Source organism: Eleutherodactylus coqui, chromosome 3 (assembly GCF_035609145.1).
Source record: "Eleutherodactylus coqui strain aEleCoq1 chromosome 3, aEleCoq1.hap1, whole genome shotgun sequence".
In the NCBI taxonomy this organism is placed as follows: domain Eukaryota; kingdom Metazoa; phylum Chordata; class Amphibia; order Anura; family Eleutherodactylidae; genus Eleutherodactylus; species Eleutherodactylus coqui.
Genome location: NC_089839.1, coordinates 222,250,039 through 222,269,787, shown reverse-complemented (window position 1 = coordinate 222,269,787; position 19,749 = coordinate 222,250,039). Strand labels below are relative to the sequence as shown.

The window sequence follows — 19,749 nt, the reverse complement described above, 5'->3', positions numbered from 1 at the left end:
CCGCAGTGTATGTAGCAGGCTCAGCTCATACACAGTCACTCACTTATAGTGGTGGGCAGAGACCTGGCTATTCATTAGATGATATTATTGAGGAGAAGGCTCCATGTACTAATGACAGTGACATAAGGTCCTTTCCATTGAGCACAATTACATAACGGGTCACCTGAGTCCGCCGTATTGAGCATTTCACATCAGATTTTGCATCTAGTGTAGCATTGTGATTAATGGCGTATCACAGCAGAGGTGAAACCGTGCGCTCAGGTGTCCTAACAAAAGACCAAGGACGCAGTCAGCAAAGTCCTCGACACCTGAAAAGCCTCCGCCCGCCTGTCACTGAAGCCGAGGGTGTAGCGGGGATCTCATATTCATTTCTTTATGTTGCTTATTGCATTTTATTCCATAAGAATAGCTCATTGTTCATTGTGCGTGAGCGGCGCTACCATGAGCCCGTGTCTGCTGCGGGGGTCAACAAGGCGCCGCTGTGAAAAATGAGGCATCTTGTGAAAAGTGCAGCCCATAATATATATGAGAGCGGGACGGCGCCACATTGTATCTGATAGAGATCAGCGGTGCAGCTTTTATATCACAGCCATTCAGCAAATCCTCTGGAAGCGGAAGCCGCTGATGACTGAGAGGAGAAAGATTATAAAACTCTACAGCGTATTCTTTCCTTACATAATGGAGCCTCGTTGGTTCTCGAGGGCCAAGTTGATTGACATGTGTAGAAGCCCAAATGTATCAATGTAATCATGATGTAATCATGAGGGTTGGTGGTTCTGTACAATGTATCCAGTGTGGACAATCCTCTGTGAGCTAACACATCAGCAGCACAAATCTACTGGCCTCAGTGATGATGCTGCCATGTACAACACGTGACCGCCGGGGCCAATGATCTGCTGCAGCAAACACGTGAATAATGAACAGCATGTGACCGCTGCAGGATCGTTCAAGGCTGTGGAGGCTGCACTGGTGCAGCAGGACATTTGGCGGGTGAGTACTGGATAGTTGATTACTCTATTCCACCCTGCCCTCCTCCAGTTTTTCTAAAGTTGAATTTGTAGAACTCCTGATAACCTTATTAATATCCATACCCAGGGGTAGATGGGACTGGCAATAATTGGGTCACACTACAGTCAGAGACACCTACAGCTGGCTTTGTAGAGTACAGTGTGCATGCTGCTGTAGGTGGTCAGGAACAGTACCGGCCATAGGTTATATGGCACTCTGGGTGGAATTATTTTTGGTGCCCTTCCTGTATCATAAGCAAAGACTAAATGTATTGAGCTGATACCGTGTTTCCCCAAAAATAAGACCCTCTCTAATATTAATTTTTGCCCCAAAAGAGGCACTAAATCTTATTTTCGCGGGATGTCTTATTATACTTACCTAGCAGCCGTGGTCTGTGTCCTCTCACTGGTCTCTGGAGCTGTGGCACGCTTGCTTACAGTTCTCAGCCGCCAATAGAAGATCACTTCCTGGTTCCAGGATTCATAAATCCCACCTCCAGGAAGCGATGGCTCTGATTGTTTCATCAAGCGCTGCATTGATTGGCTGGCAGTGCTTGAGAACCAATGTGATGGCTGTGATTGGATCGATCGCTGCATTGATTGGCTGAACAGCGCTCAGTGAACCAATTAACAGCCATAGCGTTGTGGAGGTGGGATTTTTGAATTGATTGAGCAGCATTTGTTTTAACAGAGTCTCTGTATCTCCAGTGGCGGCTTCTCCTCACTCCGCAGTAGACAGCACTGTCGCTGCTAGAGAGGCAAAGACGAATGCCATTTAGCCAATTCATAAATTCCGCCTTCACAACGCAATGGCTGTAATTGGTTCTTCCTGCGCTGCTCAACCAATCAATGCAGAGCTTGATGAGCCTATCACAGGCATTGCATTGTTTCATGCATTGATTGGCTAGCAGCGCTCGAGAATCAATCTGAGCCATCGCTTCCTGGAGGTGCGATTTATTAACCAAGATCATAGCATACATACAGCACCAGAACCGAGCTCATAATATACAGTAGCTGAACTAAATTTTTATGTTACAGCGACATTACTGTTTTGACAGCGGTGCTTCAGTATATGAAATGGGAGAAAACTTTTCTAGGAGGAGGATGATTCATGTAGTTCGATAAGATGCTGCCTGCCTGAGGAAGAAGATCCTGTGGCCAGTGGGGTATATCACTCTCAGACAACATCTGCCTGTTGCCCTCTCCTCCCCCCCCCCCCCCCCTACAAGCTGGTGGTTGGCGCCCTGTGCGATTTAATGGGTTGAACATAGCTAAAGACCATAGTCAAGAATAACCCCTGAGAAAGGTGGCAGTGTGAGGCATTGACATACAAGAGACTGGTTCATGCTATGTTAGGTGTAGCCTTCCTTATACCCATAGTGGCACAGAAAATTTGAGCAAGAGCTGTCAGATACACCAGACCCCAGCAAGAGACTGCCAAGTGTTTTATTACCCACAACATGAGAGAAACCACCAAGTGTATTGTACCCTTCTGAGTGACTGTAACAATCAAGCTTCGATGCCTCTTTGTGAGTAAAAAGGAGACATTTTTCTTGTTTTACTACAAAAGTGCTCATCAAGGTGTAGCCCCCAGCATGTTGCCTCTCTTGGACACCTCTGGTGGTATCCTTACCACGTAGAAAAGAACAAAAGTCACCTGACACCATACAGACAAAAATAATGATAAAGACAACATGAAGTGGTTCGTGTAATCAATTCCTGAAGAGGGTGCTCTTGGTCTTCATTGTAGGTGCTACTTGGCACTGCCTCCATTCTGCGTTCCATTGTCTGTGGTCTATCGATGACGTCATCAGTCTTAGCTCAATGTCTGCTGTACAGAATATACAAGAGAGAATGAAAAGTCGTCCTTGAAGACATTTGCTGATGACATCGATGATTTCTAGAATGCCGGGAGGCCGATGTCTACGATAATGTTCTGCTCTTATGTTCTCATGATGTCATAGACCCCATTGTATCTCCTTCTATTCCACAAGGATCCTATAAAGCATCTTGTTGCTTAGCAACCAAGAGAAGACGAAGAAAACCATTTCCACAATCACTGGTTGGGTTCTTTCCCCGCTGCCCATTCTATTGGGAGGCCAATCAAACCTCCAGTCTCCTCAATTTATTCCTCTATTTAAAGAGATGCCGCTTTATTGAAATCAGCTGCGCCGGGTTCTCGCGCACTTTATCTCGTGTCGAGAGAGAAGATGTGAAGGTGCAGACGAGTTCTCACTCTATAGAAGGCGGCATTTCACAAAATCATCAGATGATACGCTAAGTAGGTCAGCTCTCCGGGAATATTTCCAACCTTCAACGAGGAGAAAGAAAATAAATAGTAGCAAGATATTAATAAGGAGCTGTTCATATCCGCGTTCACATTTCCGTTTTTCCGTTTCGTCATAGGAACAGAAAAACAAATATAAGAGCATAGCCAGATTTGTCAAACAATGGACACCATCGACTCTTGATGACTCATATTGACTATGAAGAGGTTTGTGGAGTTTCTGCCATGACACTTTTTATTGTACCACCGCGCACTGCGCTGTGTTCTTGTTATTTTGACAGTATCAGCAATGGAAGCTGCAACACAGATGTGAACAGAGTCTGATCAGATTGGAAGATCGAATTATATTTCAGACAGATCATTGCACACAGCAGTACAGAGTATTTAACCCCTTAGTGACTAAGTTTTTTTTTCGTTTTTCCATTTTCGTTTCCCCCCTTTTAAAAAAATCGTAACTCCGTTATTTATCCATCAACAACGCTGTATAAGGGCTTTTTTGCGGGATGAGTTTTTTTTTTTCAATGGTACTATATAATGTACCATATAATGTACTGAAAATTTTTTTAAAAATTCTAAGTGGAGAGAAATGGGGGAAAAAAATAAAATTCTGCCAGCTTTCGGTGCGTCTTGTTTCCACGGCGTACACACAGCAAGAAAAATGACATGATAACTTTATTCTATGGGTCAGTACGATTACTACGATACCAAACTTAGGGCGAGCACCCACTGGCGTTTTTTTACCTGCGTTTTGCGTTTTGCGTTTTGCGTTTTTCCTGCACAGGCATAGAGATAACATGTGTTCCTGTCCACTGGCGTTTTTTTTGCGTTGCGTTTGCGTTTTTAACATAGGAACTGTCAGTTGCATATGTGTCCTTATTTTTCTCCATGGAAATTAATGGAAAAGCCGCGAAAACGCCGCGAAAAACGCCGCGAAAACGCTGCGTTTTTTCCCCGCGGAAAACGCAAACGCCAGTGGGTGCTCGCCCTTATATAGATTTTTTTCTTGCTGCACTACTTGTATTTTTTTCGAAGATATTTAATTTTTTTAATTATTCTTTCCTGCCATCTTCTGCGCCTAATAGCTTTTTTATCTTTCCGTCGACATAGTTGTGCAAAGGATCATTTTTTGTGGGACGTCCTGTAGTTTGCATTGGTACCACTTTAAAATACATACGACTTTTTAAACGCTTTTTATTGCATTTTTTCTTGGGGACAGGGTGACCAAAAAAGCACACTGGCGTTCTTATTTTTTTTCTGACAACGTTCACCGTGCGGGGTAAACTTCTTTGAAATTTCGATCTTCATGCATGTAAAAGGATCGCAGGTGTTTCCTATTGGGTTCCTTCACACGTGTTTTTTTTGCACGCATCTCGAGGGAAAAAACACACAACATATTCTATCTCAGTGTGTAATTGCCTCCATTTACCCGAAAACGCCCACTGAGCTGCACGATTTTGCAGGGTTAAACGCATGGGCCTAACTAAATCAGCTGACCCACTTATTACGTAGGCTGCCCTGCCTACTCAAACATGGTGCTGCCAGGAGTGCGCCAATATGAATGGTCCCAGCAGCACAAAAAAGTACAGTGACAAGCGCCAATATTGGCGCTATATAGAGATGAGCGAACCTACTCGTTTCGAGTAATTACTCGATCGAGCACCGCGATTTGCGAGTACTTCCGTACTCGGGGAAAAAGATTTGGGGGGCGCCGGGGGGCGGGGGGAGGCGTGGCGGAGCGGGGGATAGCAGCCGGGAACAGGGGGGAGCCCTCTCTCTCTCCCTCTCCCCCCCCCCACTCCCCGCTGCAACCCCCCACTCACCCACGGCGCCCCCCGAATCTTTTCGCCCGAGTACGGAAGTACTCGAAAATCGTGGCGCTCGGGCGAAAAAGGGGCGTGGCCGAGTAGGTTCGCTCATCTCTAGCGCTATAGCATGCAGTCGTGCACCCTGAATAGCGCATATACGTCACACGAGTGTTTTTATGCAGCCATTAAGTCGGATTTATACGTCGGCTGAAAATCGCGACTATCTGAAGCATTGGTTTCCAATGTATTCAGAGGAACTTTTTTTAGCCGCGTAAAGATATTGTACCAGAAGAAATAGGGCATACGCAACCGAAATCAGTGACCGAATTTATACGCTGCTAGAAAAAAAGGTCTTGCCCTATCTTTCGACCGATATATGCTGGCGGCTCCAATAGACTACTATAGGATCTGCAAAAAAAAGGAGGGGGAGGCAGTTTAGCAGCGTCCAACACAGAAAAAACATGACACTTGTCTGTACTTAGGCATTAGAAGTCATTCCGAGGATTTATGCCGACTGAGGGATTTCCAGGCTTCGGCGTATTTTTTCGCTAATACGTCGCATCCGGCCGTCTGAATGGAAGAGAAAACGCTAATTAATTTCGGGACTTGGATGTGGCTTTTCTTCATTCACACGATTTTTATGCCGCGATGTGGCCAGCATGCAGATGCATACGTTCGTGGGAAGGAGGCCTAAGAGATACACAATGGAAGGAGTGGAGTTCCCAGCAACACAGAGTATTTCAGAAGACCGTAGTTATCTTATGGAAGGTCACAGCCTCAGGCGAGCGTGATATCACCACAAGAAACTCACAGCAATATCGTATATCATGCGATGTTTGAGCGTCAGCGATGCTGCTTCTTGGAAAATAATTTTGCATTGCAGCGCTGTTGGCTGCGATTTTCTCGCACCTTTTTCTCACGCAATAGACTACAACAGGAGCTGCTAATGCTAATAATGCATCACATCGCACGTACATCGCAATTTCGTGCGTTGCGGTGCGATAAATCGGGGGCTTCATAGGGAAACATGAGCGAGACAAAAATAGCAAAATGCAGAAAGATAGGATATGCAGCGATTTCCAAATTTCGCAGCATCGCAGGTGAGAAAACATCACACATGGGATTGAAGTCATTGAAAATCATGGGTTTCATAATTCTGCATACTCTTAAAAAAAATGCATCTATTAAAAATTGTGCACTTTTCCCATCCATACAAAGACAGCCTCAGAGATGCCCAATGAAAGGAGCAGGGTCTCCAGCAGCACAGAGCATTACAGGGCAAGACTTTGCTAATCTTGCAGAACATAGAAAAGATGACGGGTCCTCAATGTTTTGGATCCCCAGATACATTGTAACAAGAGATTGGCGCTGCTGATGTGTTTAGATTGGACGCAACTGTGACAAACCTTCAACTGTCAGATATAATTCATCAGTAACTACCTAGATGCATGTCTCCATTCACTGACAGCAAGCTGAGATCTTACAAATGGCAAGTAAACTAAGGCCTCCTTCACACGGGCGACTAAGTCGCACGGTTTTATTGCTTTGCTACAATACTTCATATTGCATGTATGTGAAGCCCATTCTTTCCTATGGGTTACATCACACATGCAATATTTTGTAGCATGCGACATCCCGACACAAGAACTTTGCGGGTCCGGTGATACGCACGCGACTCGTGAGGTTTAGTAGCCCATGCTTCCCTATGGAGCTTTCGTCTCTGTTGCATTACGCCGCCACCCCCCCCCCCCTCCCATCCTCGCATGTGGCGCTACAAAATTGCGGTATTGCCGCGAGAAGATGCGGCGACATAACACGGACCAGAGATGCGATATCTCTGCGATTTTTTTCGCGGCCAGGCCGTGTGGTGCATGTGAAGGAGGCCTAATTGAAACGCAAAGTCTAAGAAAGTTGCAGAACTTTTTATTTCACGACTATTAAGCTTCATTTCCATAAATCCATTCAGCCAGAATTGACAATGAGTAATTCCACGGATTAAACGAGACAAGAGATGGCACAGACGGGAGAATGCCAGGACGAGAGGAGGTGATGCTCTCAGTCCCTCCTGGAAGCAGCCGACAAAAAGCCCAGCTGAAGACAATGAGACCTTCAGATTGTACATTAGCAGCTTCCTCCCCCACTCGCTCCCATTAACACGAGAACAGGCCGTCAGAGGCTCCCTGGAATGAGTTTAGCTTTCCGTCTGTACAGATTTGCGCAGAACGTTTTTCCGACTATTTGAAAGTTTGTAGAAATTAAACTCGACTCCAGAGATTAATTTAGAAGCAACTTCTCAAAAGCTTTGACTGTACTTCTCATTTTAATTAACTGGTTTCCCTATCAGGGCTTTTACTTTTTAATTAAATGGAGGAAGTGGCGGTTTTTCATGTCAGACGATCGGCTGTCAATTGGAAGAGAAATTCAGTCCAAAGGAATAAGCAGAGAGCGAGGAGATGATCAGCGGCCGTGTCCACATCAACTCACATCTCCATGATGGAATGCAAGGAGGAATGGAGGCATTGTGTGCCTTGTGTCCAGGGGCAGAACTAGAGGCAAATGGGGCCCAAGCCATAAAGTAACACTGCCCCATATAGTAATAATGGTCCCCATAGTGCCCCATATAGTAACATTACCCTTCATAATGCCCTTTTAGAGTAATAGTGTCCCCCATTGTGTTTCCTTATAGTTATAGTAGCCACCATAGTACCCTTTGTGAGACGGTGACCGGCAAGGTGCCGGAGGGCAGGTATGTGTCGCCTAGGATGCTCTCCTATGCTGCCTTGGGGAGCGCTTGGGCAGATACGTGCCACCGAGCAGCCTGGGCTCGGTGGAGGAAGCCGGCAGTATGGTGTCAGTAACATTAAGTTACTGACACGTTGTAGCAAGTAGGTGGCTCCAAGCCGCATAATCCGGGCTGGCTTTTCCTGGAGTGACCAAAGCGAAGGGTGGGATGGTCACTCCCACGTACCAGGTGGGGCTGGTACCAGGCCATATAAAGCCTGGGCCTACAGGGCCTAAGAGAGAGCTGAGACCTTTGCAGGTCTGAGAGTCCTGGCTGGCTGTGTGCAGGAGCCATTTTGATTACCAATGTGTAGACAGGAACGCTACATGTTTAGTAAGTGCTCAGACGAGCAGGATTTCCTTTATGTTTGCCTGATGTTAAGGCCTGCATTTTGTGTTGTTTGCTTGGAAATAAACCCAGGCAAAGCCTGGACTAAAGACTTTATCCTATGTGTCACTGTCTCTGACTGCTTATGCCCAGGTTGCTACTGATCCTAAACACTAATCCCTCACATATGGTGTTTGGATGCGGGCAGCGGTCTTAAAGAGACATACACCAATTAATGGACATTTTGCTGCAGCAGCTGGTGAACCGTTGCTAAGGGCAACCGTCCAAGAGAGATTGACTGGAGAGTGCTGTAACCCCCAGGTCCTGGGTGAAAGCTGCCGCGGCACAGCCATCAGATACTACCAAGATGGAGGAACTGATAAAGCAGCTAGTACAAATGAACGTGCAGCAACAGCAAGCGTTGGCCCAGCAGCAACAAGTGGCAGTGACCCAGCAAAAGATCCATGAGGAGGCGATGAGAGCTCAGGCCGAGACTAATGCTCTCCTGGCGCAAAGTGTGCAGAGGTCGTCTGGTTCGCTCCCCACCACCCGTACCGCGGTACAGGCGGCCCCACAAAAGATGACGGCCACCAATGACATCGAGGCCTTTCTCGCGGTCTTTGAGAGAGTGGCCGAGAGGGAGAAATTACCAGCGCCTCAGTGGGCGGAGGTAGTAGCGCCTTTCCTGACAGGAGAACCCCAAAAGACCTACTTTGACCTCGGTGAGCAGGATGCCAAGGACTATATCAAGCTCAAAGGGGAGATCCTGGCACGCTTGGGCGTGGACACCCATGTGCGGGCCCAACGAGTACACGCCTGGACTTTCGCAGACGACCTACCAGCTCGCTCCCAGATGTACGACCTGCTCCACCTGGTGAGAAAGTGGCTGCAGCCGGAGGAGGCGTCCCCGGCGGAGATCGTACAAAAAGTGGTTCTGGACAAGTTCATCCGCTCGTTGCCCCCCGCAATTCAGCGCTGGGTGGGACAAGGGGGTCCCCAGGAGGTGGGCCAACTCGTGAGCCTTGTCGAGAGGTATAAAGCCACGGAGGACTTACTGCAAGCCGTGCCTCCTCGACGTCCCAACCCCAGCAACAGCAAGTCGGCCGGAGCACCTGGTAAGACTGTTCCATATGTAAGGGGTGTCAAAAGTGTCCCCAGGGGAGGCGGCTCAGAGGGGGATCGTTTGGGGCAGAGGAGGAGCCCCAACTGGACATTCGGGTCCCGGGTAGAACCCCAAGGAGACCGGGCCCCCATACGATGTTGGCGCTGTCATGAGCCCGGGCATCTTGCTGCCAACTGTCCCCTCACTGGGGAACCCATGGACTGCGACTCTGCCCGGCGGAGGTCAATGTTCGCACGGCCAGTATGTTCTGCAGAGACTGTGTCAGAGACTGATCGACCATTATGTCACCTAAAGGTGAATGACTTTGCGGTGACAGCTCTACTGGACTCAGGGAGCTTGGTTACGCTGGTGCACTCCAGCCTGGTCGATCCCACAACCTTCACCGGCCGTCGCATGGGGGTTGTGTGTGTGCATGGGGACACCAAGGAGTATCCTATTGCCCTTGTAAGACTTGAGACTCCGTGTGGACTTGCCACCCATGAGGTGGGCGTCGTAAAATCCCTAATGCACACCGTGATCCTCGGGAGAGACTTTCCCCTATTTTGGGACTTGTGGCGACACCGAGGGTCGTCTGCAAATAAGGTTCATGATAATGCAAATGTGTATGATGTGTGTCCAGAACCGTTTGACCCTGAGGGTACGGTTCCAGCAGTAGGGGTGACCCAAGAGAATGGGGATAACCTTCCCTTAACAGTACTAGCGGGTGAGACGGAGGTACAGGACGAAGTGGTTGCTATGCCTGACTTAGAGGTCTCACGTGCCAATTTCGGAACTGAGCAGCTCCGAGACCCCACCTTAGTAAAGGCCAGGGAAAATGTTAAAGTACTGAATGGGGAGCCTCAATTTCCAGGGGCTGATACTGTGTTTCCACACCTTGCAGTCAACCAAGAATTATTGTATCAGGTTGACAAGGTCCGTGGGGAGGTTGTGGAACAGCTGGTGGTACCTCAGTCTTATCGCAGGATGGTCTTAGACCTGGCGCACAAGCATGTGCTGGGAGGTCATCTCAGGAGCGAAAAGACTAGGGAACGCATCCTTCAGCGGTTTTTCTGGCCGGGGGTACATGGTGATGTAAAACGTTACTGTGAGTCGTGCCCGGAGTGTCAGATAACAGCTCCTATGCCCCATTACCGGAGCCCCTTAGTGCCCTTGCCCATCATGGAGGTGCCGTTTGAGCGGATCGCTATGGACCTAGTTGGGCCCTTGGTAAAGTCTGCCCGGGGTCACCAACATATATTAGTGGTTGTAGACTATGCCACCCGTTACCCCGAAGCCGTTCCTTTACGCAATACGTCATCCAAGGGTATTGCAAAGGAACTACTTCACATGTTCTCCCGCATGGGCATACCAAAAGAGATCCTGACGGACCAAGGAACCCCCTTTATGTCAAAGGTCATGAAGGAATTGTGTAAGCTGCTGAATATTAAGCACTTACGGACATCTGTGTACCACCCACAGACGGATGGTCTGGTTGAGAGATTTAATAAGACCCTAAAAAGCATGCTAAAAAAGGTAGTCAATAAGGATGGGAAGGACTGGGACTGTCTGCTGCCATATTTAATGTTCTCAATCCGTGAAGTCCCACAATCCTCCACTGGGTTCTCTCCCTTTGTATTAGTTTATGGTAGACATCCCCGAGGGCTCCTTGATGTAGCTAAGGAGACCTGGGAGCACGAGTCCACCCCCTACAAGAGTGTTATTGAACACATTTCCCTCATGCAAGATCGAATTGCGGCGGTCATGCCCATTGTTAGAGAACATTTACAGCAGGCTCAAGAAGCCCAAAGCCGGGTATATAACAGGTCCGCCAAGGTGAGAACCTTCTACCCTGGGGATCGGGTACTAGTGTTGGTGCCCACCCTGGAAAGTAAATTCCTAGCAAAATGGCAAGGGCCCTATGAAATAATTGAGAAAGTCGGAGAGGTAAATTATAAGGTATACCAGCCAGGTAGGGGGAAACCAGAACAGTTGTACCATGTAAACCTAATTAAGCCATGGAAGGACAGAGAAGCCCTGACTGCAGTGAGCACCCCCCATGGTGGGGTCCCAGAGGTGTGTGTATCAGGGTCCCTGTCCAAATCCCAACAACAAGAGTCGAGGGAATTTATACAACGTAATTCAGATGTGTTCTCTGATATACCAGGGCGTACTGGTGTCATAAAACACGACATTATAACTGAACCAGGGGTAAAGGTTCAGTTGAAACCGTACAGGGTTCCAGAAGTCCGCAGACGAGCCATCTCAGAGGAGGTCAAGAAAATGCTAGACCTCGGAGTAATTGAGGAGTCGAAAAGCGAATGGTCCAGCCCTATCGTGCTGATACCAAAACCTGATGGCCCTCTGCGCTTCTGTAACGACTTCCAGAAGCTAAATGACGTGTCAAAATTTGACGCATACCCAATGCCGAGAGTGGACGAGTTAATTGAGAGACTGGGTCATGCCAGGTACTTTTCCACTCTCGACCTTACTAAAGGCTACTGGCAGGTTCCCCTTACAGAGAGCGCGAAAGAAAAGACTGCGTTTGCCACACCAGAAGGGTTGTTTCAGTACATCTGCCTACCCTTCGGTTTGCATGGAGCCCCAGCAACCTTCCAAAGATTGATGGATATCATACTCAAACCCCATCGTAAATATGCGTCAGCATATTTAGATGATATCATCATCTTTAGCGAAGACTGGGACAGCCATCTACCCAAGGTACAGGCAGTACTGAACTCCCTTAGGAAAGCAGGGCTCACAGCAAACCCAAAGAAGTGCGCCATAGGCCTCGAAGAAGCACGATACCTGGGGTATGTAATAGGCAGGGGTATTATAAAACCCCAGATCAATAAAATTGAAGCCGTTCAGGACTGGCCACAACCCACTACTAAAAAGCAGGTGAGGGCTTTTTTAGGCATTGTAGGGTACTATAGGCGGTTCGTGCAAACCTTTGCTAGCATAGCAGCGCCCCTAACAGACTTGACCAAGAACAGTAAGTCAGTCATGGTCAAGTGGAACCCTGACGCAGAAAAGGCGTTCCAAGAGTTAAAACGGGCCCTCTGTAGACGTCCAGTGTTAGTCACACCCAATTTCAAAAGAGAATTTATTGTCCAAACAGACGCGTCCGATGTGGGACTGGGAGCAGTTCTGTCCCAGGAAGTAGAGGGAGAAGAACATCCCGTAATATATCTGAGCAGGAAGCTCACGCCACCGGAAAAAAATTATAGTATCGTTGAGCGGGAGTGCCTAGCCATCAAGTGGGCCCTGGAATCCCTAAAATACTACCTGCTAGGTCGGCACTTCAGGCTGATCACAGACCACTCCCCCTTAACCTGGATGTCACAGGCAAAAGAGAGAAACGCCAGAGTCACCAGGTGGTTCCTGACATTACAAAACTTCAGCTTTTCGGTAGAACACAGGGCCGGAAAGCTACAGGGCAATGCCGATGCCTTATCAAGGACGCATTGCATGGCGGCTAAAGGTGTCCGACCCCCACAGGCTCAAACAGAGGGGGAGGGTATGTGAGACGGTGACCGGCAAGGTGCTGGAGGGCAGGTACTGTATGTGTCGCCTAGGATGCTCTCCTATGCTGCCTTGGGGAGCGCTTGGGCAGATACGTGCCACCGAGCAGCCTGGGCTCAGTGGAGGAAGCCGGCAGTATGGTGTCAGTAACATTAAGTTACTGACACGTTGTAGCAAGTAGGTGGCTCCAAGCCGCATAATCCGGGCCGGCTTTTCCTGGAGTGACCAAAGCGAAGGGTGGGATGGTCACTCCCACGTACCAGGTGGGGCTGGTACCAGGCCATATAAAGCCTGGGCCTACAGGGCCTAAGAGAGAGCTGAGACCTTTGCAGGTCTGAGAGTCCTGGCTGGCTGTGTGCAGGAGCCATTTTGATTACCAATGTGTAGACAGGAACGCTACATGTTTAGTAAGTGCTCAGATGAGCAGGATTTCCTTTATGTTTGCCTGATGTTAAGGCCTGCATTTTGTGTTGTTTGCTTGGAAATAAACCCAGGCAAAGCCTGGACTAAAGACTTTATCCTATGTGTCACTGTCTCTGACTGCTTATGCCCAGGTTGCTACTGATCCTAAACGCTAATCCCTCACACCTTATATAGTAATAGTAGCTTCCATAGTGCCTTCATAAAGTAATAGTGGTCCCCATAGTTCCCCCATATGGTAATAGTGGCCCCCTCATGCCCCTTAGGGCTCCTTCACAGGGGCGCTGTGATCTTACGTCGGTCGTGTCACAGCCACAGCATGGCACAAAAATCTCATGAACAAGACGTAGCTGTGACAAATTCACGGCTGCATCTCCTGTTTTGTCGCCCATTCAGATGGCCCAGGTACGGCGTATAGTTGGCCGGAATACTGTCAGGTAGGGAGAGAGAGTTTAGCTCTGGAAACTCCCTCCCCCTCTCTGCATCTTGCCGGCTGTCAGCAATCGGAGGGGGAGGGAGCTACTGTGCCTATCTGCCGCACTGTCCTTCCCCCTCCCTTTGCCAATAATCAGCAAGGGGCGGAGAAGGGGGAGGGAGTTTAGGGAGACTTCTCATAGGATTCTATGAAACAGGCCAGTGTATCTCAGCTAAAAAGATAGGTCCAGACCTATCTTTTCCAGCCGGCGTAAAAACAGCTGGCTGGAATGCACACCGTATGCGCTATCCTTTCGGACTGGACATTTTTACGCACTGAAAATTGGCCATCTGAATTGATCCGTTGTAATTAGAGATGAGCGAGCGTACTCGTTAAGGCAAATTACTTGAGCGAGTTTCGCCATTTTCGAGTACATGCCTGCTTGCCCGAAAAGATTCGGGGGGCGGGGTGGGGGAACAGGGGGAGATCTCTCTCCCCCTGCTCACTCCCACAACTCACTGCTCACCCCGCCGGCCCCCGAATCTTTTCGGACGAGCAGACGTACTCGAAAATGGCGATACTTGCTCTAGTATTTTGCCTTAACGAGTACGCTCGCTCATCTCGAATTGTAATCCAATGCATCAGATGGATGCTAATATCGGCCGGCCATGAAAACGCGGCCGATATTCGCTCATGTGAATAAGTCCTTATAGTAATAGTGGTCCCCATAGTTCATCCATATAACAAGAGCCCCAATATAATAATTGTGTTTCCAAAGAATAATATTGGCATTCATCCTAACCCCACATTACAATAGTAGCCCCTATAGTGCCCATATAAAGTAACAATGGCACACAAGGTGTCTCTGGTGCCTCCATATAGTAATAGTAGCCCTTATAGCACTTCCACAGTCTCCATATAGCAAATGTGGCCTAAAAGGTGCCTCATTTAGTAATAGAGGTCCCCATATTTCTCTCATATAGTAATAGTGGCCCCCATATAGAAATATTGGGCCCCCTATTTCTCCAATTGAGCAATAGTGTCTCCATATAGTAATACTGACCCCCATAGTTTTCCCACACTGGCATACTGCTGGGGGTCGCAATTGTAACCTGGCTCCTGAGCTAGGAGATCCACAGGTGCCACATACTGTTGTAATGCTGCGGCACACAGGATGGCTTTGGTTGATGCTCATGCAGGGGAGGGCCATTATTCAGGACAGCTGGCAGCCATTTCCACACCACAGGCTACCCGGGTACACGCTTGGGGACTGTGTGGTGTAAGCAGGTATATACTGTGTAAAACCATATATGTATAGCTGGTATAAGTTTTACTGTATAACTTATACCAGCTGTACAGATAAAATTATATTTTTACCAGGTTTTACCAGCATGGTCGATATCACTATATACAGGAGATGTATAACTTATACTAGCTGAATATATACAATTATAGACAGAAGATACCCAGGTTATGCCAGAATGCTTCATATCACTATATACAGGGAGATGTATAACTTATACCAGCTGAATATATACACATATATACAGAAGCTACCCAGGTTATACCAGCATGGTCTATATCACTATATACAGGAGATGTATAACTTATACCAGCTGTACAAATATGATTATATACAGGAGATACCCAGGTTATACCAGCATGCTCCATATCACTATATACAGGGAGATGTATAACTTATACCAGCTGAATACTTACACTTATATACAGAAGATACCCAGGTTACACTAGCATGGTCTATATCACTATATACAAGAGATGTATAACTTATACCAGCTGTACGTATATAATTATATACAGGAGATACCCAGGTTATACCAGCATGCTCCATATCACTATATACAAGAGATGTATAACTTATACCAGCTGTACGTATATAACTATATACAGGAGATAGCCAGGTTATACCACAATGCTCCATATCACTGCATACAGGAGATGTATAACTTATACCAACTGTATATATATAATTATATATAGAAGATATCCAGGTTATATCAATGCTCCATATCACTATATACAGGAGATGTATAACTTATACCAGCTGTACATATATGATTATATACAGGAGATACCCAGGTTATACCAGCATGCTTCATATCACTATATACAGGGAGATGTATAACTTATACCAGCTGAATATATACACATATATACAGAAGATACCCAGGTTATACCAGCATGGTCTATATCACTATATACAGGAGATGTATAACAAATACCAGCTGTACGTATATAATTACATACAGGAGATACCCAGGTTATACCAGCATGCTCCATATCACTATATACAAGAGATGTATAACTTATACCAGCTGTATGTATATAATTATATACAGGAGATACCCAGGTTATACCACAATGCTCCATATCACTGCATACAGGAGATGTATAACTTATACCAACTGTATATATATAATTATATATAGAAGATATCCAGGTTATATCAATGCTCCATATCACTATATACAGGGGATGTATAACTTATACCAGCTGTACATATATGATTATATACAGGAGATACCCAAGTTATACCAGCATGCTCTATATCCCTATATACAGGAGATGTATAACTTATAACAGCTGTACATATATAATTATATACAGAAGCTACCCAGGTTATACCAGCATGCTCCATATCCTTACATAGTGGAGATATACACCTTATACCAGCTGTATATATATAATTATATAGAGGAGAGACCCAGGTTATACCAGCATGCTCCATATCGCTATATACAGAGGTATACAGTATACTAGATATATATACACGCAGAAGCTCTAATTCCATCCTGTGTGAAAGCCTATAGAACACGGGACAGAATTACATCACAGGACGCAGCCAAGTCAACAGCTGCAGAATTCCACGTCAAAAACTGCAGACAGCCTGCGGATATTGGTGAGGAATTTACAGTGTCTTTCCGGTTGGTTCTACGGCATATTTCTGCCAATCAAGAGATTTCCGTACTGCAGCATATCTTTTTGCCGATACATTGCAGCCGACCGTGTGAATGGCAGAAAATACGCGGCTAAAGATTGGGGCTTGAACGCGGCTATTTTTCATTCATGATTTTTCAGTCATACGGCCGAACATAAAGACGCATATGGTGAAAGAGGCCTAAGGCCTCATGTCCACGGGCAAATTAAGAATTAAAATCTGGAGGGTTTTTTCCGCACGCGGATCTGCGCCCTATAGGAATGCATTGACCACCCGCGGGTAGATAAATACCCGCAGATGGTCAATAAAAGTGAATTATAAAAAATATGGAGCATGAAAAAAAATGGACATGCTCCATTTAGGTGCGGGTCTCCCGCGGGGACGGCTCCCGCAGGCTTCTATTGGTGCCTATGGAAGCCGTCCGGATCCGCGGGAGACCTAAAATAAGAATAACTTACCCGCAGCGGACCGTGCAGATCTTCTCTTCTTCGCGTCCGGATCTTCTTTCTTCGGCCCGGCGGATGTGCCCGGCGCACGCGCGAGGCACGCCGCCGGCGTGCCGAGCACATCCGGGTATGTTTATTCTCATTTTCAGCCCTCATGTCCGCGGGGCAGGAGGGACCCGCTACGGATTCTCCATGGATTTTCCCCGTGGACATGAGGCCTAAGGGCTTCTTTAGACAACTGTATTTGAGCACATTGTTGCACATGTAAATTATTTGAACCTCTTGATGTCAATTGGTTCGTTCTCATAAACGTGATTTGCGTGGGCACGCAAAAAAAAGGACCTACTCTATCTATCCAGCAAAGGCCCCCATAGAAGTCGACAGACACCTTGGGGCATGTTTTTATTTTTTTAAGTGCGTAAATATACACATGAAAAACACAAGTCTGTATACACCAATGTAACTCAATGGGGATTCCGCACGCCGTATTATACGCGTAAAATATACAGACGCAATACGAAGCCTATTTACACTTGTGTGAATGAGCCTTAGAGTGCTCTCACTCAGGTCGGAAAGAGCCTGCAGGACGCACCAAAAGCTGCAGTAAATTCCGCACCAAAATCCACAAACTACCTGCCTGCAATTCCGCATCAAAATCTGCAGCTAGATCTGTGGATTCTCGTGTGGAGCTCCACAGCTGCGGATTTCGCTGCGGCGGAGTTCCATCCAGTGTGAGAGGTCCCTAGTAGAGGTGAGCGAGTATACTCGCTAAGGCACATTACTCAAGCGAATAGTGCCTTAGCCGAGTATCTCCCCGCTCATCTCTAAAGATTCGGGGGCCGGCAGGGAGCGGTGGGGGAGAGTGGGGAAGAACGGAGGGGAGATCTCTCTCTCCCTCTCTCCCCCCCGCTCCCCTCTGCTCCCCGCCGCAACTCACCTGTCACGCGCGGGCCCCTGAATCTTTAGAGACGAGCGGGGAGACACTCGGCTAAGGCACTACTCGCTCGAGTAATGTGCCTTATCGAGTATACTCCCTCATCTCTAGTCCCTAGCTGTCTGATAAGCACTACCATTACCTTCCAAGGTGTCTGCATCACTCCGACCCATCTGACACGGCGCCGTCTCCTCTGGTGACACTTTTCTTATAAAGGTTGTCAGGTATGATAAAGATGATAATGAACGATGGGTTAAAAATGATTGATATCACCAGCAGACGCGGAATCAGATCAGTAACAGGTGAAATGACTTACAGCGGAATTCTTTATGGGCTCATTTACTCTCTTGCGGTAAAACGTGTCGATCATCTTCCATATTTCTTTCTCACTCCTCTAATATGGTCCAATTATCGTTATTTCGTACACACCGCCGCGCGCTCCTCCTGCATAATGAACACAATTTCTAGATCATTATTTAAAAAAGGAAACTTTTTCTACCTCGTAGAATGTTCCTTTTAGCAGATGTTACTGGTCTTTCTAATGAGCCCTTTAGGGACCTCTCACACAAGACGCTGCACAAATGCGGATTTTGTCAATTAGTGCAGATCTTGTTGCGTTTTTAACTACGGAATGCGTTCTGCGGAACATCTTGCGGATTTTTTTGCATTTTTTTACATAGACTTTAATTGCAGAATTACATCTCCTGTATGTCAGAAATCCGTAACGACAATTCCGCAAGACGTCCTAAGGACTTATTCACACCGGCATAAATCAGCCAGGTTTTCAACCCCGACTGATATATGCTGCCCCTCTGATGCATTGGCTAGCAATGCATCAGTGCACAAGGGCGCATTTCCGCGGCGTAAAAGCGCCCGAGCGGGCACTTTCACACCAGCAGTGACAGCTGCTGCTTAGACTCCCATGGGAGGCTATGCTAGCTGCCGGAGTAGGGCAGGGCTCTGCCCCCTCCTATTGCTGGCTACAGACAAGGGACGGAATCTTAGCTCCACCCTGTCCCGCCCCCTCCTATTGCAAACGGTTGGACGGGAGGAGAGAGGAGGTAAGCCGGCGAGGGGGAGTGAAGTGGGAATGTCTCTCCAGGCCCCACGGTATTGCAGCCTCAGCGTATATGTGCCGGAGCCTATCCAGTTTGTCACCTCACGCAGTACTGGCTTTAGCCAGCATATAGCCCCGTTGTATAACGGCAGAAAATGAGTAAGCCCCCTAGGAAAACCAGTATATAAATTGGACTGGAAAGGGTTAAAACTAGAGAAGAGCGAACCTACTCGGCCACGCCCCTTTTTCGCCCGAGCGACGCGATTTTCGAGTACTTCCGGACTCGGGCGAAAAGATTCAGGGGGAACCGTGGGTGAGTGGGGGGTTGCAGTGGGGAGTGAATCTTTTCACCCGAGTACGGAAGTACTCGAAAATCGCGGTGCTCGATCGAGTAATTACTCGAAACGAGTATATTCGCTCATCTCTAGTTAAAACCCCACCGATAGTAAAATTATGGCGGGGCTTTAAACCTCCTGCTCTGCAATCAATAAGAGGCAGGACGGGTTATCAGCTGTTAGTGACAGCTGATAACCCGGAGGAGAAGGCAGGAGGGTTTTTTTTACCCTTTCTGCCTTTTCCTTCTCAGAATACACAACACTCAATAAGCACTGTGTACTCAAAAGTGAAAGTAAAAGTGCAATTTTCACTCCGGGATGTATAACTTATATATGTACAGATAGTATAAG

General features: G+C 47.3%; 1 long non-coding RNA gene across 2 annotated transcripts in view; it reads right to left on the bottom strand.

The window, feature by feature from the left end:
* LOC136621463 (uncharacterized) overlaps positions 1-19,749 on the bottom strand; it is a 175,572-nt gene that overhangs the window by 100,391 nt on the left and 55,432 nt on the right. The window contains exons 2-3 of one of the 2 annotated variants that reach the window (XR_010791242.1): positions 18,323-18,450; positions 3,106-3,318 (exon numbers count right to left, since the gene is read on the bottom strand). This is a non-coding gene — a long non-coding RNA (uncharacterized lncRNA). Of the gene's footprint in view, positions 1-3,105; positions 3,319-18,322; positions 18,451-19,749 lie in introns of those variants that run through there. The other variant, XR_010791241.1, reaches the window with a different exon arrangement.